General features: G+C 34.1%; 1 long non-coding RNA gene across 1 annotated transcript; it reads right to left on the bottom strand.

Annotated features, from left to right (window-relative positions):
- Positions 1-7775: 7775 nt before the first annotated feature.
- LOC102588221 (uncharacterized) lies at positions 7776-23392 on the bottom strand. The gene is made up of 4 exons (XR_001473254.1): positions 23091-23392; positions 13449-13571; positions 9126-9203; positions 7776-7983 (listed from the first exon to the last, which is right to left on the bottom strand). It is a non-coding gene; the product is annotated as an uncharacterized lncRNA (long non-coding RNA).
- Between the last annotated feature and the right edge of the window lie 1924 nt (positions 23393-25316).

Here is a 25316-nt window from a genome sequence, read left to right as displayed (position 1 = left end):
TGGTTGTCCATATTCCTAATAAAATTTAAGATCTAATGGATCTTATAGTTAAAAAAATTACTTTTTTATTTCACTTTTGATTTTGTTTTAATTCAACTTCTTAAAAATTAATTCTCCTTTTTTGAGTTAATAATGATTTCAATTCAGCTTTTTAAAATTAATTCTGGTCTTTTAAGTTAAAAAAATTGCTTTAAGTCAACTTTTTAAATAAAACTTCTCCTCTTTTGAGTTAAGAAATAAATGAAATTTGTAGAAATAAAATTGTAGTACCACAATGCAAGATCCTTTTGTTGATTAAAATTCTCCAACGGCTTTATGAATTAAAGACATAAAAACAAAATAAATAAAATGGAAATATATAAAGGAAAAAAAGTGTAATTTGAATTAATTGACTAATAAATGAAATTCTTTGATTTTAAAGAAAATCTTTGTTGTAATCTTCTCTCTTTGCTATCATTATTTTCAAGTCAACTTTATTTATTTATTTTTTTGTGTTTTCTCTTGTATTTAAGTTTTGCACAAATTATTTTCACTCTCATTTTCTAGTCTCTTCTTATTAAGTTTTGTCTTTTTTTTCTTTTCTTGTTCAAGTGAGACTTATTCTAGAAAAGAAAATCATGGAGTCATGGAATGCTCAAATGATGTGAGTTTCTCAATGAAAACTATATTCCTAATTAATTTTTTTAATATTGTTTTCTCCTTTTTATGTTTTCATAATTTTAGTTTTCTTAACTCTAGTTTTATGACTCTTTTATGATATGTATTCTTTCCCCTTTAGTGTTCTCATAATTTTAAATTTGAATATTTTTTCCTAATCAAAGTAATTTAGGTGAAACATGCTTGAAATAAGTATGGAAAACAAATAAGTTTTGATTGATCAAGTAATATGAATAAAGACAAGAGGGAGTTGCTCGGAAGTTAAGCATCTCACATTTTCAAGTCTGAGGTTGTGAGTTCGGGTCATTAATGAAAACAAAATGACGAGTGCTCTTAAGAAAGGACAAATACAAGAAAATAATTTTTCACTAGTTATTTTTAAGGAAATGGAGACACATTTAAACAAATTAAACAGATCTGATCAATAAATGAATTTGATTAGAACTTGTCTTTCTTTTTTTTACGGATGAATTGATTTTCTAGATCACTTATATGTTTTGTGTAGTTTTATATATTTTTTACAGATCTTTATATTAGACATAAGGATCTTTATTTTTTCATTTGAGAGATATGAATAAAATTATTTTATTCTATTTAATTCCTCAAATTTTTGCTTAGGGTCAATCATCCGATGGAAAAAAAATAGTGTGTCAAATTATTAAAAATAATAGGTCATGGCCAACTCAAAATTGTTCTTCATCTGATTATTTTTTTAGTTTACTTTGTTCATATGATATCAAACTATTAAATTCCTTTTCTTTTATTTATCACAACTAATAAAATAAAAACTAAAATATTTTTTATTTTTTTTATTTTTATGTATATATTCTTGTTAGATAATTTAGGCTATCGATCTAATTCAAGTTTGGCCAAAATTCTAGATATACAACTTGGATCACGCCAAAAATGATCTATAAATGAATATAAATCAAATTCAATATGTTTAAATCTGGACAGGTTAGATTAATTTTAATATTAATGAAGTGACAAAAAAAACACACTCCTATACACTCCTGAAGTGAGGAACTTTGCCTCTTACTCCATGTGTATTAATTAATTTTTTTAAATCAGTTTTATAAAAACATTTTTATAGGTAACTCTCTAATTTCAATTCTCCATATAACATATTTTAAATCACTAAATCAAATATTATTTTGTGTGTCCTATACATATTTTTATTTAAGACCATAAGATTTTAAAAATATTTTTAAAAAGAAAACTCATGTCAATTCAAAATAAAACAAATAAAACAAATAAATCAAATCAAAGAAAATATTAAAGTTTGAGTCAAAACTCAAAATTTAAAAGAGTGACTCTTTTTTCCCAAATAATTTTGACACATGAAGTCCACTTATTCACACAAGAGCTCAATGAATGATGGGAGTAAATAGAGAAAATGATCAAAATTGTCCTTCATATATGAGGGTTGCTTTATGTTGATCCTTAATATATTTCACATGATCCATATGGTCCTTACTATATTATAAAAGAGGATCATTTTGGTCCTTAGCCCTAAAAATTAACTGAAAACATAAAAAATGTTAAACTTAACTGTGGGTCCCACAGTTGGGAGCCTTCTTCCTCCATCTTTCTTGCAGAGTTCTTCTCCTTCATTTTTTTTTTCATTTCTTCTACAACTTGTGCTGCCAAAATCTTCTCATGCACAGAAAAGTTTCTTCAAATTTCAAAAGAATATTTGTAAGATATTTATTTTCTACATCTATCTGTTCAATTTTTACCCTTTAATTTTAAAAATAGAATTAAAAAATGGCTTGAAAAAATTAGTAATTTTGAAAAGAATAAAACAAAAGAAAGCTATATCCTCCCCATAAATCACTTCGACAAGAAAGAATAACTAGTTACAATTTTAAAAGAGATAATTTATGGTGATCTCCTGGAAGGAGAAATTGAGTCTTTAATTTGATTTACTTAGTTTACATTTGTTTTAATGATTTTGGCTCTCTTATTCTTCTTTATGAATGATAATGGAAGCTTTTGAAAATTTTGTTTAGATGGAGATGAGAAATAGGTGTAGTGTATATTATTTTTCTTATGAGGATATAGAGCATGACCTCAAATGGCAAAAGAAAGAAGTTGAGGAGAAGGGTTTATGGTGGTGATGGTGAAAGAAAGCAAATTTGTTAAATCTATCATGCTTTTTTTTTCTTGATTAGTTTTAGGGTTAAAGGACTAAAATGATCATCTTTTCATATACATTAAGGACCATATGGATCATATGAAATATATTAAGGATCAACATAAAGCAACTTTCATACATAAAGGACCATTTTGATCATTTTCTCGAGTAAATATGCCACAATTCGTTAATTTCAAGGCCGTGAATAGACACAAAAGTATAATGCATGATATAATTAACAAATTTAAAATAGTAGATGGACAAATTTCGTAAATTCAGACTATTTACCTTTTACAGTGGGTTTAGTAGAAAATATATTTTTTCTTCCATATTTAGTTGGATAAAAGTTTTCAAAAATAATATTTTCTTCTTCATAAAATGACATTTTATATTTATTGTATATTGCCACCCAACACCTCCAACCCCTACGTCTTGACCATTCCACTCACCTCAATAGGTTTTTTTTTTCTAGACTACATATAAAGATGAACTTGATATAATATATATTATTTTAAAACTTATTTACCAAATGCAGATTACATACAAGAAACCAACTTATTTTATAACTGTCTACTTAAAATTTTCAGGTTGGACAAATACATCTATAATTACTTGATTACGAAGGGGTTGCATACGTTTGCTGAGATTTTTGCCGTTGAAGCTCATGTTGTAAATCCCAGAAATGTTGGTAAGTTATTTTTTAAAATTTTTAACTTATGGCTGATTTGAACTCATTATAATAATTTTAAAAGCTGTTTCAACGTGACATATAATTTATTTGTAGACATGATATTAGTTATTGATACTCGGGTTAGGATAGGTTGTTGCTTAGGTCATATTTCTTGGGCTACGGCCTTTTGTGGACTTTCGGAGGGTGAGTGTAGGTGTCACACCAAAACTGAATACTATCAAACTAGAACATCGTTCCTCGAAAAAGGAGCATACCAACTCTCAACTAAATTTGGGCTCCTACTTCAATTGGCAATCAAAGCCTCTACCTGCACCTGCAGCATAAGGCGGAGCTAGGTGGGGTTCATGGGTTCGGACGAATTCACTAGCTTTTTCGTAAACCCTATATTTGTATTAAAAATTTTTAAAAAATTATGTATATTAACTTGTGAACCCTCAAACTTCTAATCTTGGCTCCGTCTCTGAGCATGAGTGCAACATCCACATGTAAATAGACATTAATTTGAATAACATATACAAGACTAAAAGTTGTAAACATAAGTATATTAGAGATACTGAACAAAAGTTAGGGATAGAAACAACCTGGAAGGTGAAATCTGAGAATGCAACTAAGTATATAGCATTTTCATGTGAATACAACATATACGAATCATATTGTCCTAATGGTAAATTGTACGACAATCTAGCCATAATGATTACCCTGCCATGTTGAGATGGCTGTCCCGAAGGTGTAATAACTGAATAGATTTCTGCTTAACTAACATATACATTGTGGTGGTATACTGAACTATAGTTGCAGTTGCTATTGTATCTACCCACCGATATAACTGCATTGATGATTTAAGATAAAGCCATACCAATTATCACATACCGAGCCAACCAAAATCTTATATAGTCTATCTAATAGATATAACACGTACACAAGATGGCTCTGAGACTGTGGTCTAAATAGGTATCTTCAAGTCTCCTGAACCAAAACACATTTAGACTGTAATTGTAAAGTACAATTACACATATTGAGAATTATACGATTGGATTTCCGTTATCAACTCATCATGTTGACAAACACATATACTTCTTAATTAATTGTTTGGTCTTACTCACATGAAAACATGGAAATCATATACACAACTACTTTATAATCATAACACATATATATAGAACCAGAGGCGAAACTAGGATTTAAAAATGATGGGTGCACCACCAATGCCTAATGAACATTAGTTCAAGCATGCCACCCAATGTCGATTTGTATGATAATTTTATTAAATCTAAAAATATTAAAACTAATATATATATTAAGGTATAAATATTAATTAAATGACTTTACTTAATAAAGTTTGCTTTGTGGAGTGGTTGTTTTGAACTTCACTTTGAATCATGAGGTCGCAAGTTCGAAACTAGCCATCTCTTTATTTTATATTTTTAAGCTTCACAGAAAAGAAAAAAAAAGTAGCATATGGGATTCGAAATCAGTTCCCCCGCCTTAAAGGTGTGCACACTTAAACCAACCAGCCCGAACCCTTTTTCGTGTCACTGGTTGACTCATAAATATATGACTATATATTTTATACATATACATATATATACATGATTTTTCTGAAGTTAACGGGTGTACATGCACCCTCACGGGAACATGTAGGTCTGCCTCTGTATAGAACCAACTCACACAGCCCACGATAAGGGGTTTGCAAACTCAATTTACAATTATGATAATAAGAACTTTTAACTTATCATAATAACTTGAAAACCCTGATGTACACATCCCTATACCTTTACTTTTTTTTGAAAAACCTGATGTACACACCCCAGAAGAGAAACACCAGACCAACTATGGAGAAAACTATGTAGAAATGACGAGCTCAATGTGTAGAACAACTTCCGTCAAAGACTTCATCCAACATCATGAACATATATGGAAAATTTTGAGGTTATACTCTGTTTTTTTCTCTTGGGACAAAGTTCTGAAACAGAAAAAATGATATTACCAAAAAATAAACAAGAATATATGCATGCCCACCAACCTAGGGCCTACTTCACGTGTCTACTTGTGTAGTATCACGTAAACAAAAAACTTTTTCTATTCTAAAGTGGCTTTGGCGAATGGTTTAGTGAGTTGGAAACTAGAATCATAGACCTTTAATTTGATAAATTGCAGGATCTCTAACTCTTTATAGATTAGGATATATGGTTATCCCAATCCAGATGACATACAAGATTATTTGTAATACTTTCCCAAAATAAAACCTTCCGATAGAATTTTCGTTACCAAGCTTCCTTTGGCCTTCAACTTTAATTGAATTCTTTAATCACATCTATATATCCATTTCATGATATGATCACCCATTTGGGATTTTTATTCTCCCAACAAGTCATCACCGAACAGTGTAAAGAGGGAAAAATAATTATTTCCAAAATATTTAGAAATATCATCCTTGAACGAGGGTTTACTTTATCCTAACACATTTCCAAAATTCATTAAATTAACTTAAGAGGATGATTAATTAAGCACATACCTCGATATCATATCAGTGTTGTAAAAAGGTGAAGATACTTCTCCCTCATTTCTTCTTCAACTTCCCAAGTCATTTCATCGACATTATTACTTTGCCATAATGCTTTAGTTGAGGAAACTTCTTTAGTTCTGAGCTTCCTAACATGACAATCAAGAATAATAAGAGGGACCTCTTATAAGTCATTTCTTAAGGTATCTGACATGATTTTTCTGAAGTTAACGGGTGTACATGCACCCTCACGGGAACATGTAGGTCTGCCTCTGTATAGAACCAACTCACACAGCCCACGATAAGGGGTTTGCAAACTCAATTTACAATTATGATAATAAGAACTTTTAACTTATCATAATAACTTGAAAACCCTGATGTACACATCCCTATACCTTTACTTTTTTTTGAAAAACCTGATGTACACACCCCAGAAGAGAAACACCAGACCAACTATGGAGAAAACTATGTAGAAATGACGAGCTCAATGTGTAGAACAACTTCCGTCAAAGACTTCATCCAACATCATGAACATATATGGAAAATTTTGAGGTTATACTCTGTTTTTTTCTCTTGGGACAAAGTTCTGAAACAGAAAAAATGATATTACCAAAAAATAAACAAGAATATATGCATGCCCACCAACCTAGGGCCTACTTCACGTGTCTACTTGTGTAGTATCACGTAAACAAAAAACTTTTTCTATTCTAAAGTGGCTTTGGCGAATGGTTTAGTGAGTTGGAAACTAGAATCATAGACCTTTAATTTGATAAATTGCAGGATCTCTAACTCTTTATAGATTAGGATATATGGTTATCCCAATCCAGATGACATACAAGATTATTTGTAATACTTTCCCAAAATAAAACCTTCCGATAGAATTTTCGTTACCAAGCTTCCTTTGGCCTTCAACTTTAATTGAATTCTTTAATCACATCTATATATCCATTTCATGATATGATCACCCATTTGGGATTTTTATTCTCCCAACAAGTCATCACCGAACAGTGTAAAGAGGGAAAAATAATTATTTCCAAAATATTTAGAAATATCATCCTTGAACGAGGGTTTACTTTATCCTAACACATTTCCAAAATTCATTAAATTAACTTAAGAGGATGATTAATTAAGCACATACCTCGATATCATATCAGTGTTGTAAAAAGGTGAAGATACTTCTCCCTCATTTCTTCTTCAACTTCCCAAGTCATTTCATCGACATTATTACTTTGCCATAATGCTTTAGTTGAGGAAACTTCTTTAGTTCTGAGCTTCCTAACATGACAATCAAGAATAATAAGAGGGACCTCTTATAAGTCATTTCTTAAGGTATCTGAACATCCTCAAGCGACATAATACGTCTCAAATATGCTATGCACTTACCTAACACCGATACTTGAAACACATGATGAAAAACTAGTAACTCTAACTCATAGGCCACCTTGCCAATCCTGGTAACAACTTTGTAAGGTCCAACTTATCTAGGGATAAACTTGGACTTCCTGCTAAAAACGTAACACCCTTCATTGGTGATACCTTCAGGAAGACCCAATCATCAACCCTAAGCTCTTGGGCTTGATAGCACACATCGACATAAGACTTCTGTGATGACCCGATCCCTTGAGTCATGATGGCAACTAATATAACCCACTTGAATGTAAGCCAACCTGTAACCCGGAATGACAAGTAATGAGTATAAGGGTAGAAATAAGTGGGAGTGATCATTTAGACAACAAAACAAGAAAAGAGTGGAAGTAAACCAAAACTATATACATAAAGATCCCTCCTAGAACCTAGAAGTCACAAGTACAGAGTTATTCTAACTTACAAGTCCCAAAAGTGGACCAAAAAGAAAGTTATCTCAAAATACAAAAGACTAGATATGCAATAGATAGAAAGAGACACTCAAGTCCAGGATGCCAAGTGCTCACCCTCGCCTCCGATCCAAAAGTAGTTGTTGGCACGAACGATCACCACTGGTAGCTAGTACTGGACCTGCATCACGAAACATATGCACAGTGTAGCATGAGTACCAAAACAAAGGTACTCAGTTGGCATCATACGCCGATTGAGCAAAAAAGGTAAACACAATATGGAAAGATAGAATTTAGACACAAACAAAGGTCCAAGCGGTATTTAAAAGAACCACACAACCGTACCAAAAGTAAAAATAAGTACAACTACACTAAACCTAACTTGACCCCCATAAGCCTAGAAGGTGCACTCATGCGCAAGTTTAAATAAAACACGCATGCACCCCCATAAGCCTGACATGTACTCAGAATGGTTAAAACTACAAGAGTGAAATGCCACTAGTCCAGATCCAATAAGTGTAAGTCGGGCCTCGAACCCCAAGTGATGGCCTTTAACCAGAGGTAATGATCTCGAACCATAAACATCGGCCTCAAATCGGAAGTAACAACCGCTTATCATAATCATCTGCTTCGAATTGGAGCTAACAACCTCGAATCGGAAGTAAGAAATAATGGGGCCAACCAGTAAACTCCTAGGGGCTTCAGCCGCCAAACTACTAAGAGTATAATTGGGGGAATATCGACTCTGAAAATGATTGCATCACAATCAAATAAAAGTACCACTGTGGAGCGAGGTCCAGTCACAAGAAATCTAGACCAGACTACAAGCCTGAACCACTCTAATCCTAAATCGCCTAGAGAAGCACGAAACCTCCAATATCACAATGGGGCAGCAAAAATAGGGAGAGTGAATAGATGATCGGCAAAGCTGAGTCACCACCTAAACTAAGGCTCATTACATCAAACTAAAGTCTGCTACTCTATTCTACAAGGAACTAATCCGCCTGAATCGATGTCAGAGACGAAATAAGGCCTACAGGCCACAAGTATCGCAAGTCTAAAGCAAACACTAGTTTAATCTTAGACTAGGGCTAATTATGCTCAAATATATCATATGAAAACATACAAGTTTATTCACAAGATAGTAGTAAGCATGTAACCCCGACTAACATGGTACTACACCTGAAATAATGTCGATCAAGTCTAAAACATGGTACCCAAGAACGGAAATAGAAACAACAGGTATCCACCCCCCAATTCAACCTAATTAAAATTAATTTACACATTCAAGCTCAATCTGAGAGAAGGAAAGTTGTAGCCTACCTTTAGGATGACCGCATGCGCTCCCAAATCACTGTTCTAAAGCTTTTCCCTTCTAAATAACCTCATAACACTGTCATGCTATCAAAAATAGGATCACAACGTTAAAACAGTCATTTCAAACACCAAAATCACAAAAATTAGAAATAGACCAATTTTGGAGTCAAATAGGAATCATGAGACCTAAGCCAGAATTTCTGAATTGACTTCATCAAAATGGAACACAATTCGGGCTCGGAACAGCAAGAACAACAACATACAATAATTTCTACAAATTAAGAACTAGGACCAAGCTTAAGCAGTCCAAAAAATTACCTCGAATAAAGGCCCTCAACATTTTCGATTAGTCCATAGCGTAGCCCCAAACTCCACGAACACACCATACTTGAATCACCCAAAATGAAGAAAAAATGTGAGAAACAATTACACTTAAATATATGAACTCAATGTTGATCGGGTTCTGGTCTTTATATAAAAGAACAGAAGAAGCTCCTTATCGCGATTGCGAAAATAAGGGTCACGATCGCAGCTCACTTAAAACCTAACCATTGCGATCCCAGAGGTCAGACCTTGAAGTAGCGACAACCAAGGAAGGTCAACTCAGTCAATGATTCATTGCAATCGCGGGCCAAAGGCCATGTACTTGCGATGAACAAGGGGACAGACCCTCATGAACGTGACCAAGGGACCCATGAATGTGAAGGGTAAATCTCCCTACACCAGTTGATGCACATCAGCTGGTTTTGGCAAGCTACAAATCTTCGATAGGGTGTTTCGAATTCGTTTAGAACTATGTCCATTCAAAGAAATATGCTACATTACAAAATTTGATATTCCAGACTCAACGGAGACATCAAAATTTCCAAACGAGTTCGTCTCGACAAAAAGTGGTTCCCACACCCAAACTCTATTTTAAGTCAAAGTCCACAAGGGGGCTCGGGATCTACACGAAGGGTCATTATAGACCAAACTTGAAATTCCGGAGATAACCGCATTGATGGAATTCTCATTCGAGTACGTGTATATTGACCAAGGTCAAACTTACGCCTTAACTTGAAAGTTAAAATGCCTAATCTTACAAACTCGCATCGAAAGCCTCGGGAGTCGTACTGACCATGCTACTAGCCTAAAATGACCCTTCAAGAGCTAATGGAATTAGTTTCTAAGGTCATCTTCCTGAACTTTTGATCGAGAACAACCGTTCAAGGTTCAAAAGTTTCAAAACACATAAATTCACACTAAACCCAAACGAACGACTAGATGACTGAATTGTCAGTCCCATGGTCACTATAGGAAATCTCTAAACGTTGAACAAAAGGTATAAACACATAAATGACCTTGAGGGTCATTACAACTTCTATTGGCTCTATGTAGTCTGAAGCCTACCTTTAATAAGATTCACTTTAACGTACAACTTATGCCTTTTGAGAGTTATATCACAACTCTTAGGTGACATGCATGTTCAACCTCTAATTGAAAAGTAAATCAAGATGTTGTCAATGAAGAGGATAAGAAACACATCAAGAAAGGGCCCAAACACCATGTTCATCAAATCCATAAAGGTTGTTGGGGGATGAATATTTCAAAATGAGATCACTAGAAACTCATAATGACTATATCGGGTCCTAAGAGTAGTCTTAGGGACATCAACCTACCTAACTCATAACTGGTGGTATCCAAACCTCAAATCAATTTTAATAAAGCATCTAACTCCCAGCAACTGCTCAAACCAATCATCAATTTTGGGTAGCAGATATGTATTCTTAATTTTCACTTTGTTAAGCTATCTATAGTCTATGAACATTCATAAAAATAGTCCTTCTTTCGCAAAAATAATATTGACGCACCACACAGCCATATGTTAGGCCATATAAAACCTTTGTCGAGTAGATCTTTCAACTACTCCTTCAACTTCTTAAGCTCAAGAGGAGCCATTCCGTAAGGACATATATATATTGAGTACATGGGAGTAAATCAATAGAAAAATCTATTTTCCTTTCAGGAGGGACTCTAGGTAGATTTTCTCGGAAGACTAATGGAAACTCATTTACGAGTGGAACCGATGAAAGCATCACAAGTTTGTTTTCCATGTCTTTAACCCCAACCAAATGATAAATACAACCTTCGAATATCGGCTTCTAGACTTAAGGTATGAAATAAATGTACCATTAGGCATAACAACATTACCCTTCCATTCCAAGACTGGCTCGTCTAGAAAGTGAAATCTCGTAATCTTGGCTTGATAATCAACATTAGCATAACATGCTTCTAGATAATCCATGCCCATAAAGCATAAAAAATAACCTTTTCCAGATCATCTAGGGTAGATCTATCACTTGCCAACACTCCACAGTTTTGATAAACCCTTCTAGTTGCTAACACAGACTCACCAATTATCATAGAACCAACAAATAGTTTAAATAATAATTTAGGAACTATTTCAAACTAGCTTGCAACCAATGAAGTAACACTAGTGAGGGTAGAGCAGAGATCAAGCAAAGCATATATGGTACGAGAATGAATAATCAATGTACCTATGATAACGTGAGGTGATGCCTCTATGTCTTTGAGACAACCTAATGTAGAAAATTGGCTCTACACATCTCCTGAACAAGATGCCTTTATCCCTACCAAAACCTAAAGTAGTCTGAGGATCGAGTCTCTAAGGGTGAACTAGAGGTTACGAAGACACTGACAATCCTATTCTCTAAATTCTATGACCACTCTGTATGCTCGAATACTAGTACCTAATATTCCCTAATTGTCTACAATTGTAACTTACATCTGCCCCTGAAGACATGGTCTAGAATGTGCCCTTTCGCAAATGTGAGAAATGCAGAGCTCAAGCCTTTGAAAGGTCCCGTGGTAAGCACTAATCTAGAAGGGGCCCTGATAATTGTTGCTATTTAGTTGGAGGTGAATTAGTTCATACCATAATATACCTACATTACATAGCCTGAATACTACTAATTCCTCTCCCTTTGTAATTGTATCCCACATCACCTTCAAACTCTATAACTTTGATCAACAAAGTTGTAGGGGTCTTAATTTAGATTAGATCCAGACAAAATAGGAGAAATCAAGCTAAAAATTCATAGGCTTTGGAGCTCTTGAATGCATGACCTCTAGCCCTTTCTACTGCTTTCAATTGTCCTGCTTGGCCAGCATCTATATGGGCCATCAGATGAATAGCTCTCTTAATGAGCTATCCTTCCTCCAAAAGGTGTAATAGGTACCAGAGGGTCGACAACTCTGTCACCCTCATGTGCAATTGGGGCTGGTGGAATTAGTTGTATGTCCACAACAACTCTAGTTAGAGCTATAGGGGCTATAATACCTGGACTAATAGATTCATTATGAGTCTCTAACCTATCTCCCCATTCATTAGAAGGGAGAAACATACCCACTCCTCTAGTCATGAAGATCAAGTGAGTAGCCATCAACCTCATCACATACATATTCTAAAATAATAGCTTGCTTTAGATATCATTTAACCTTATGACTTTGCTTTTAGCACGAACTATCAATGAAAGATGTGAAACAAATCCTAAGTCCTGATTATAAGTATGGTTCACAATATACCAATAAGCATTACTTTAATAGACATGGCTTTATGGACTTCTTGGGATACAACTTTACTAAGATACCAAGTTCGTCAAGCCCCAAAACTGAGAAGGCGCAATTTTCCTTGATAGTAATTGAATCGAGAAGTCGATTATCTAATACTGAAATAGTAGCACTTAGGCCGACAAAGCCACTTGTCACAACAATCTGAAATGATAAGGTCGCAACATAATAAAATTTGAAAACATAAGGCCAACTAGGACATAATACAACTAAGTTGAGCAACAAAAAACCGCCAAGGGCATAAATCTCAATTGAACTAAACAACACAAACACATCCAAAAAAGCCTCTAAAGAATAAAAAGACTGTGTGCATAGGATAAAGCCTTGGCCAACCCATACCGTACATCAAAACTCAATATTATCAAACTAGAATATGGCTCCTTGAAGAAGAATGCATACCAACTTAGCTAAATTAGGACTCCTACTTCAATTGGGGATCAGAGCAACACGAATACAACGTCCTTAGGAAAAGAGACATTAGTATGAATGACATGTACTGGTATATAAGGCTGATAGTTGTAAACGTAAGTACATCAAAGATACAAAACTAGAGCTAGGGATAGAAACAACCTAATACTCCAAAAGATGAAATATGATAACTTAAGATTTCCATGTGAATACAACCAAGTAAGAACATAAATAAATCATATTGCCATAATGGTACACTAAACGATAATCTAGCCATAATGAGTACCATACCTTGTTGCGATGGCCATCTGTGATGTGTATTTATTGAATAGGCATCTGCCTACCTAATATATCCACTCTTGTGATGTATTGAACTATAGTTGTAGTTGGTACTCTATCTTCCCACTTATATTACTGCATTGATGATGAAACGTAAATCCATAACCATTATCGCACATGGAGCTGCCTGGGATTATATTGAATCTATCTAATATATATATGGCACATATAAAAGATGACTCTGAGATTGTAACCTAAATAGGACTTTTCAAGACTCATCAACTGCAAATATGTACATAAAACATATATAGCTTTCAAACATCATATAATCAATGCTTACTCAATAACTTAAACAACCTTCAGAAGGTTTAAATGACACAAGGACTCTAGTAGGCTTATAAATGATGTTTTAAAGATATTTTTGTCGCCTTAGCATATAGATTGAACGGGGAACAAGTATTTCTATTTATTTACAATTCACTAACATTTTGAATCTTCATATATACATATATATCTTTCCCATAAAGTGTTTTCTTTACAAATATTGAAAAATATACAATTGGATTTCCGTTATCAACTCATCATATAGATGAACACAAATAGTTCTTAATTTTCTTGCCTTACTCACATGAACATATGAAACTCATATACACAACTACTTCATAATCATTACACAAACGGAAAAAACTTACACTGCCCATGATAAGGGGTCTCCAAACTCAATTTACAACTATGACAACAATTATATATATCGTCATTCACATCGCATTCATATGTCTTTAATATTTCAATAACTATAGACTGTCACCATGTATTTCCACCCTTTAGACAAAACCATATCATGCCTCAATATGAGTTTATAAGGTTGGAGTAGTACCCCTATCAACGATATAGATTCGTGCTTGAAAATTCAAGAAAGGGGCACCTTTACATACTTCATAGATATTACTCGATAGCTTGAATTTAGTTTATTTATAACTTCATTAAGATAGTGTAACATATAAAAAAGAATCATACAACCCATAGCCATCTAAAATCTTCCACAATCTAAACAAAATGGAAGAATTTCCAAAATCAATAGTCGTCATTCAATAATAACATATAACTTCAAATTAACTATGGAGTGAGGTTAAGAACTATATTACCTTGTCAAAATAACTTATAGATTCATCCCTAAACCTTTAATTTATTCAAAACCATGTTTTACACACCTTGGAAGAGAAACACTAAACCAAATATGGACAAACTATTCCAAAACGATGAGTTCAACGTGTAGAACAACTTCCATTAAGGACTTAATCCAAGATCATGAACATATAGGGAAAAATTTGAGGTTATTCTTTATTTTTTTAAATCTTGGGACTAAGTTTGAAAAACAAATAAATAAAATTCCCAAAAGAGAAACCAAAATATATATACATCTCCACCGACCTAGGGCCCACTTCACATGTATGCTTGTGCAGTTTCACAAAAAAGAAAATATCATTCTACTTTGAAGTTGTATTGGAGAATGGTCTAATGCGTTAGAAACTAGACTCATACAAATTTAATTTTATATGTTGTAGACCCTCTAACTCTTTATATATCGGGATATATGATCATCCTAAGTCAGACTACATCTAAAATTATTTGAAATACTTCCTCGAAATAAAACCTTCAAATAGAATTTTGTTTCCAAACTCCCTTTAGCCTAAAACTTTAAAGGTAGTGTAATACCAAAGAGATTTATAGTAGGTTTAGTATTTTATGATATACATTTATAGAATTTAGTTAAGAAAATTTTAAAAGATGGTCTAAAAACTAAACACTGACATATAAAATAGATTGGATGGAATTGTAGCTAATGACATTCTTTAAAATTTCTAGTGCACCTATATATTTCAAGTGAATTGTTTTTTCTCTAATGTGCTTATTGTGTTTCTGAAATTGTATGAATTGTTTATCTATATTTTGGAGTGATGTGTACAACGTAGTGACTGATCATTTGTGGTAATGTGGTAATGTGCTAATGTAATTATTTGTTTTAGTTATCGAAACTCCAGAGGGATTTCTAATGGAATGGTGGGATGGTTTGTATGATATGTACAACATTTATCAAGCTGAGAAGGCCCAAGGATCCTTTGTTGAGGTGTTACCTAAACCTTTCAAAGCTAAATTCATCTTTTCCAGAGATTATTTTAATCTCTTGATGCATCATTCTTTAAAATTCTCAGGCTGCAGAGGCTACTCACAATGAGGTATATCATCTCCCTTCTGATATATCAACCTCTTCTCCTGTGGTGCTGGCCTTCCACCCGACGACACCTGAGGGTGAACTGATGTTTGATTTAAGGTTTGTTTTTAAATGGATTGTTCAAGTTAGAGGTTGTAACATGTTATGGTTTTTTGATGATGTGGACCAACATTTCTGCACTTGATGAATTTTATAGAGTTCTGTTCACTTAACTTAATGTTATAACAATTTTGCATTTTTTCTTGAACAAATTCATGTTTTCATTGGGTTTTATGCAATGCAATTACAACAAACAACAATAATATACTCAATGAAATTTCACAAGCAGGGTATGGGGAGGGAAGAGTGTAAGAAGACCATACCCCTACCTCATAGAGGTAAAAAGTCTATTTATGGAGGACCTTCAATTCGAGTACAACATATAAAAATAGGAATGAAAAATAAAAATCAGTAGTGGAGAAACAAAGTAACTAATAAGGAAATAGTAACAACCACAAAATATTCTAATAACGAAAATACAATCAACAACCGGTGATGGTGGAATCAAAAACAAGACATTATAAGAATACTATTAAACACTTATAAATTAAGACAACGTCCCATACCTATGAATCTTCTACCCTAATACGTGACCTCCACACCCTCTTATCTAATGTCCAAGGCCGACTCAACAAGATTAGGGGCCTAAAGCCAAATCTAAAAGAGGGGGCCCTAATATATTTTTAATTTTTTTTTAAAAAAAAGGTATCATATATACTTTTCTAGCATTTTTAGATGCAAAGTTATTAATTATTGTTTTATAATCAATTTGTTTTAGTAATTCCTTTTCAATCATATATATATATAAGAGAACCTTATGCCCGCCTATATGGCGCCACCACAAACCCATAATTCACTTTTAATTTATTTATTTCCAAAACTAGTCTTCCCCTTTCATGAAAAATTGTGACATTTATGAAAAGTTGACTTTTATGAAAAGTTGCAACTTTAATGAAGAGTTGCAACTTTTATGAAAAGTTGTGACTTTAACGAAGAGTTGCTAGTTTAATGAAGAGTTGCGACTTTTATGAAATGTTGTGACATTTCTAAAGGGTTGCAACTTTTCCAAATAGTTGTAACTTTCCAATAAGGTACAATAAATATTTGTTCACATTATCATTTGTTGTTTATAAATATAGGGATTTCCTCTCATTTCAAAACAACGAAAATTCTAAACCTCTTCTTCATCTTCTTCTTCTTTTTCACAATTAAATATTTGTGTACTTTATCCATGTTGAGTAGTTCAGTGACACCATTGCTTATGTTACAAATCCGGGTATGTATTTTTACAATCATTAATTTATGCTTATGTTATTAAGGATAAATGATAAGATGTAATAATCTTCATTTTCCTTTACATTATTAATTTTTTATGTAAGATTATATAGTATTTTAGTTTTAGTTACTGATAGGTTTTTAAGTATTATTTTATATATTTCGTGATATTCAATTTCCGCGCGAAGCGCGGGTAATTTTACTAGTTGATAATATAGTTAATCCATTTAATCTCTCTTGAGACATTGTTGATCTTAGATAAGATTTTATTAATTTTAGTTTCGAAAAACTTCTTTCGGCAGAGGCAACAGTTACAAGAATGGTTAACATTATTCTATAAATAATACTTTTTTTATTCAGAATTTTTATTATTTGTTAAAAATCTATCAAGGGCTCCTTTTTGGAATTTATTTAATCAATTCTTCAAGTTTTCTCTTTTTCTCTCTTTTTGTCAATTCGAAATCAGATTTTCTAGTTGACATATTTAAATTGAATAATTTTAATAATAACTAAAACAAGAATATATATACTTATGAACTAAGAATATCAACAATAGCATATTTTGAAGAAAAACTATAAAATAAAGTTAGAATAATAAAACCTGGCTCATGAATTTGATAAGTTGGTAAAACAATATCGAAATAGTGTTGTGTTCCTTCAATATAATGATTGCTTGTTGCACATCTTGAGATTTTGAAGAAGACATCAAAAAACAATTTTTGTTCTTTCGTAACTTGTAAGCAACAGTAAAACAAAAAAAAATTGCAGGAGAGAATTTAATAATTAGAAATAAAAAATAATAAAGTAGAGAATAAAAAATTATGAGTATAAGGTAAATAATAATATAAGATCAAACTTTTAGGAGATAAATAAGAAAACACAATTTCCCACTTAAAGGAAATTATTCCCAAAAAATGTTTCATTCCCTTAAAAAAGTGGAAAAACTAACGGTCATTTTTTATACTTCTTACTTATTTTTAATTAAAAAAATTAAAAGTACATATAATTTTTTTAATAATATATATAAGTTTTTTTTAAAAAAAAATGGGGCCCCCAAAAATATGGTGCCCTAAGCGATGGCTTTAGTGGCTAAATGGTTAAGACGGCCCTGCTAATGTCATGGTCTTGATAATCTGGACCTAATCCATGTCTTTTTTAATCACCTCTCTCTAATACTTTTTTGGCCTACATCTACCTCTCCTTATATCCACTATATCCAATGTATTGTACCTCCTCACTAAGGCATCTTTGCATCTCTTCATCACGTGGACAAACTATCTTAGTATTGCTTCCCTCATGTTTCCCACCATAGAGGTCACTCCCATCTTGTCTTAGATATCCTCATTCCTAATCTTATATTTCTTAGTGCCCACACATCTAACTCAACATCCTCATTTCTGCAACTTGCATCTTCTAAACATAAGATTTCTTGACTTGTCAAACTTCACCCTATACAACAACATCGATCTAACTGCTACTTAGTATAACTTACTTTTCAGTTTGCATGGTACCTTCTTATAATATATGAGAACAGAGGCAAGCCTCTTTTTTCGTACATACTGCACCACTACGATTTGTGACATCATTGTTGATGTCTCCATTTCCCTTTATTACTGACCCTAGATATTTTAACCTATCCCTCTTGATGATAGACTAGATGTCAAACCTCACTTCCTACCTATCTACCTCGTGCACTATATTATAGAATTTGCATTCCAAATATTCCATTTTGGTCCATCTCAACATGAATTCTTTAGACTTCACAGTTTGTCGCATGTGGCATCCCTAAATAGCATAAACCATTAAACATCATCATGAATACGTCATCAAGTCATCCATCACCAAGGGAAACCAAAATAGGATAAGAACTGATCTCTAATGCAACCCCATCTCAATTGAAAAGTGTTGCTAGTGTTGGATCCGTCATTCATGTCCTCTATTGCCCTAATGTAAACCATCGGTATGATTTTAGCCTCCATACATCTCAAAAGAACTTCCAATAGAAATTTGTCGTATGACTTTATAAGGTCAATGAACAACATATGTAAGTACTTCTTCATTTCCCTATAATTCTCCATTAGTCTCCTCGCCAAATGGTTGCCTTCTTTAGTCGATCCCCCTAAAATGAATCCGTATTTATTCACAAAAATGGACACACCCCTTCTAGATCTCATCTTCACCACCCTCTCGGCCTCTCCCAAAATTTGACAGTGTGCCTTAGCAACATGATGCCTCTATAATTGTTATAGTTTTGGATATTACCCTTGTTTTTATACAATGGGACCATTGTGCTAAACCTCCATTCTTAGGGAACTTTTGTCATCTTAAAAATGACATTAAACAACCCAGCAAACAACCTATTTAACCACTGTATACCTTTTATGACTGTGCTCTTTCAAAATTCCACCGGAATCTCACATGGTCAAGTGGATCTTCCCCTAGTCATCCTATTAATAGCACACTTACACTCCTCTACTTTAATACACCTACAATATCCTAATTCTCAAACAATCTAGATTGCTACAAATTACCCAACATAATGTCTATGTCCCTTTCTTTGTTCAAGAGTTTGTGGAAGTATGCTTGCCATATTTTCCTAATGAGGGTCTCTTCCACCAACTTGTATTCCACATTGTTGATTCACTTCACTTTATCAATGTCTCGGTCCTTCCTCTCTCTTTACTTTAAAAGCATGTGCAGTATCTTCTCTCTACCTTATCCCCTAGTTCGACATACAAACGTTCTAAAGCTCCCATTTTTTATGTGTTAACTGCTTGAACTCTACTAATTTTACATAAGAAACCTTCTTCCTTTCCACTTTTCCTTGGACTTCTCAATTTTATCACTAATCCCCTTGATGACCACCAAAGTTACCCCTTGAAACTCCTAGCACCTCTCTAGCTTCTTTCGTAATGTAATTAGTTGAGTTTTCCCACATGTAATTTGCATTCCCACTCCTCCTCCAAGCCCCAATCATCAGTAACTTCTCCATCATCTCCTGAGAGAGGGCATGAGTCAAACTACCCAATTTAATTCTCGGTAAATCATACAAAGTCTTCTTCCTCCTCTTTCTCTTAATCTTCAGGTCATTCACCAAAAACTTATGTTGGATAAAAAGATTATCACTCGGATAATATTGCAGTCCTATGAAGGCCTCTATCACACTTCTTAAAGAGTAACTTATCTATCTAAGTTTTAGCCACCACACTATAAAAGGTAACCAATTGGTTCTCCTCCTTTGGAAAACAAGAGTTATCTATCACCAATGCAAAAGCTTTAGGGAAATCCAAAATTGATGCTCCACCTCAATTTCTATCCCCAAAACCAAAGCATCCATGTACATATAATACCAAAATTAATATTTCCCTAATGTGGCCATCAAAATCTATGTCGATGACTATCTTCTTGGTGCGTGGTATACCCCTTACTACCTTGTCCAATTCCTGCCAAAAGCGTTTCTCTATCCCTTAGTCTCCTAGACACAAGGTATATTAATCTTCCTTTTCTTTAGGATCTTCAATAGTTGTATGGTATTTCCCCATCAATTACCATATCTTCCAAGACCCTACATATAGCCTTAAATAACCCTTACTCCACTTACCATTCTTTTCCCTTATCCTCAGCCTCGTCTGAAGATATGACCCTAATCCAATACTGTTTACCAAAGACACTAAAGTAGATTCAAACTAAATAGGCAACAACCAAAGATAAGAGTAAGGAATTGTATAAAGTAAGCAAAAATCAATAAGTTAATAAAGAAGGAATTGATCAAAAATCTATTCTTGACGGTAAGCACAAATTAATAAGACATAGAGCATATATTGAGCAAAGCACTATTCTGAATTACCCTACTTGTAGGGCAGCACAACATAAATAGGCAACATAATATGTAAGTCCTTCTTCCTTTTCCTATTTTTCTCCATCAGTCTCCTCACCAAATGGATGGCTTTTATAGTCGATCACCCCATCATGAATCCAAATTTATTCACAAAAATGGAAACACCCCTTCTCACCCTAATCTTCACCACCTTCTCCCAAAATTTTGTAGAACCTTAGCAGCTTCATGCATGTGTAATTGTTATAGTATTGGATATTAACCTTCTTTTTACATAATGGTACCATTGTACTCAACCTCCATTCTTCAGGAACTTTTGTCATCTTAAAAATGACACTAAACAACCCAGTTAACCACTTTATACCTTTTATGTCTATGCTCTTCCGAAATTCCATCGACATCTCATCTGGTTAGATGGATCTTCCCCTAGTCATCTTATTAATAACATGCTTAAACTCTTATACTTTAATAAATCCATTGTATCCAAATTCTCAATGATCTTTAGAGTGCTCCAAATCACACAACATAATGTCTATGTCCCTTCTTTCGTTCAAGCGTTCGTGGAAGTATGTTTGTCGTCTTTACCTAATGAGGATCTCTTAAACCAACACTTTATCTTCATCATCGTTGATGCACCTGATCAAGGTCTCAGACATTCCTCTCTATCTTGCCTTTGCAAGCATGTACAATTTCTTCTCTCTAACTTATCCCCTAGTTAAGCATACAAACGTTCAAAAGTTTCCATTTTTGATGTTGTAACTATTAACATAGCCTCTGTCTTTGATGCCTTATACATTTTCCTTTTCAAACATTTACCCCCCTTATCATTGCACTATACCAATTTTACACAAGCAACCTTCTTTGTTTCTACTTTGCGTTGGACTTCTCCATTTTTATTACCAATACCCTCAGTCACCACCAAAGTTACCCCTTGAAACTCCTAGCACCTCTCTAGCTTCTTTCGTAATGTAATTTGTTGAGTTTTTCCACATGTACTTTGCATTCTCACTCCTCCCCCAAGCCCCAATCATCATTAACTTCTCTATCATCTCCTGAGAGGTCATGGGTCAAACTACAAATTTATTCCTCAATCGATCATACAAAGTCTTTTTCCTCCTCTTTCTCTTAATATTTGGGTCAATCACCAAAAAACTTATATTGGGTAGTAAGATTCTAACTCAAGATCATCTTGCAGTCCTATAAAAGCCTCTATCACTCTTCCTAAAGAGTAAATAATCTATCTAAGGTTTAGCCACCACACTATGGAAGGTAACCAATTGGTTCTCCTCCTTTGGAAAGCACGAGTAGCTATCATCAATGCAAAAGCTTTAGGGAAATCCAAAAGTGATGTTCCACGTCAATTTCTATCTCCAAAACCAAAGCCTCAATGCACATATATCACCAAAACTACTAGGCGTTGCTCCAATGTGGGGATTAAACTCACCACCAATGACTATATTCTCGGTGTGTAGTGTACCCCTTACTACCTTGTCCAACTCTTCCAAAAAATGTTTTTGATCTTCTAATCCAAGCCAACTTGAGGTGTGTAAGAACTTATAATGTCCAAACTATGCCTTTCAATGACTAGCTTAATTGTCAGCAACATCTCATTAGTCCTCATAACCTGCACCACTTGATCCCTTAAGTCCTCATCTACAAAAATACCTACTCCATTCCTATCCCTCGAGATTCCTGAGTACCACAACTTAAATCCATCAATATCTCATTCATTGGTACCTCCAATCTGGTCTCCTAGACACAAGGATTAATCTTCCTTTTCTTTAGGATCTTCACTAGTTGTATGGATTTCCCCATCAATTACCATATGTTCCAAGGCCCTACCTATAACCTTAAAGAAACCTTACCCCACTTACCACTTCTTTCCCTTACCATCGGTCTTTTCCGAAGATATGACCCTAATCCAATATCGTTCACCAAAGACACTAAAGTAGATACAAACAAAATAGGGAGCAACTAAAGTTAAGAGTCGGGAATTGTAAAAAGTAAGCAAAAATCAACAAGTTAATAAAGAAGGAATTTCTCAAAAATCTATTCCTGACGGTATGCACAAATTAATAAGACATATAGCATAAATTGAGGAAAACTCTATTCCGAATTATCCTACTTGTAGGGCAGCAAGGCAGAAATAGGTAACATGAATTATAAAAAACAATAACCACACAGAACAAGAGAAAAAATAAACCATAAGAAATATTTATGGAAATAACTACTAAAAATAAAAAAATAAAGAGAAAAGGAGTAAAAATAGAACCTAGCTGGTAGCGCGACGAAGAAACTTAATTGGGGATATTGTCAATGTTGGCTAGAACTTGTTAGAAATCACTAAAAGTTTCTGGTCCTTTCTGGAGAAATCTGAGGCTTACATGGATGCCCATACTTTCTACCTAGGATAGTGGTTGTGTTGGTTGGGTCTGGCTGGAAAGGGTGTAAGGCAGAGGAAAAGAACGAGAAAACTGCAAGTATGAATGGTATAGTTGAAATGGGAGAAGGATTCAAGAAGATAGAAAGATGTCACTTATTTGTTGGAGGGCTGAAAAGGGAGAGTGCATACAAAAGAGGGCCATAGAGAGAGGGAAAGCATAAAGTAAAGTGTCATGGTCTTTTATGTAAAGCAATTATGACTGTGAAGTCTCTTGAATTTATCCAATTATCTCTGTTATTTTTCTTGATGACTAGTTATTCCTTAGATAACAGTTATTACATAATATAAGCATCAGTTTGGTTGTTGAAGTTGCTAAGTAAGAAGATCTCTAACTTTGTTTATGTTCATGTATCATCCAGCCGCTCAATGGATAAAGCTCCAAATATGCCTCAACAATTGGAGAAGATTTTAAATATGCCTCAACAATTGGAGAGGATTCCAAATATGCCTCAACAGTTGGAGATGATTCCAAATATGCCTCAACAGTTAGGGAAGATTCTAAATATGCCTCAACAGTTGGAGATGAAGATGATTCTAAATATGCCTCAACAGTTGGAGATGAAGATGATTCTAAATATGCCTCAACAGTTGGAGATGAAGATGATTCTAAATATGCCTCAACAGTTGGAGATGAAGATGATTCTAAATATGCCTCAACAGTTGGAGATGAAGATGATTCTAAATATGCCTCAACAGTTGGAGATGAAGATGATTCTAAATATGCCTCAACAGTTGGAGATGAAGATGATTCTAAATATGCCTCAACAGTTGGAGATGAAGATGATTCTAAATATGCCTCAACAGTTGGAGATGAAGATGATTCTAAATATGCCTCAACAGTTGGAGATGATTCCAAATATGCCTCAACAGTTGGAGATGATTCCAAATATGCCTCAACAGTTGGATATGATTCCAAATATGCCTCAACAGTTGGAGAAAGCTCCAAATATGCCTCAACAATTGGAGAAGATTCTAAATATGCCTCAACAATTGGAGATGATTCCAAATATGCCTCAACAGTTGGAGATGATTCCAAATATGCCTCAACAGTTGGGGAAGATTCTAAATATGCCTCAACAGTTGGGGATGATTCCAAATATGCCTCAACAGTTGGAGATGATTCCAAATATGCCTCAACAGTTGGAGAAGATTCCAAATATGCCTCAACAGGTTGAGAAGATTCTAAATATGCCTGGACAGTTGGAGATGATTCCAAACATGCCTCGACAGTTGGAGAAGATTCCAAATATGCCTCACCAGGTGGAGAAGATTCTAAATATGCCTCAACAGTTGGAGAAGATTCCAAATATGCCTCAACAGTTGGAGAAGATTCTAAATATACCTCAACAGTTGGAGATGATTCTAAATATGCCTCAACAGTTGAAGAAGATTCCAAATATGCTTCAACAGTTGGAGAAGATTCTAAATATGCCGCAACAGTTGGAGATGATTCCAAATATGCCTCAACAGTTGGAGATGATTCGAAATATGTCTCAACAGTTGGAGATGAATCCAAATATGCCTCAACAGTTGGAGAAGATTCCAAATATGCCTCAACAGTTGGAGATGATTCCAAATATGTCTCAGCAGTTGGAGATGATTCCAAATATGCCTCAACAGTTGGAGATGATTCCAAATATGCCTCAACAGTTGGAGATGATTCCAAATATGCCTCAACAGTTGGAGATGATTCCAAATATGCCTCAACAGTTGGAGATGATTCCAAATATGCCTCAACAGTTGGAGATGATTCCAAATATGCCTCAACAGTTGGAGATGATTCCAAATATGCCTCAACAGTTGGAGATGATTCCAAATATGCCTCAACAGTTGGAGATGATTCCAAATATGCCTCAACAGTTGGAGATGATTCCAAATATGCCTCAACAGTTGGAGATGATTCCAAATATGCCTCAACAGTTGGAGATGATTCCAAATATGCCTCAACAGTTGGAGATGATTCCAAATATGCCTCAACAGTTGGAGATGATTCCAAATATGCCTCAACAGTTGGAGATGATTCCAAATATGCCTCAACAGTTGGAGATGATTCCA

This window comes from Solanum tuberosum, unplaced genomic scaffold (assembly GCF_000226075.1).
Source record: "Solanum tuberosum cultivar DM 1-3 516 R44 unplaced genomic scaffold, SolTub_3.0 scf00074, whole genome shotgun sequence".
Lineage (NCBI taxonomy): Eukaryota > Viridiplantae > Streptophyta > Magnoliopsida > Solanales > Solanaceae > Solanum > Solanum tuberosum.
Note: the sequence above shows the minus strand (reverse complement) of the source record. Positions and strands in the feature narration are given on the sequence as shown.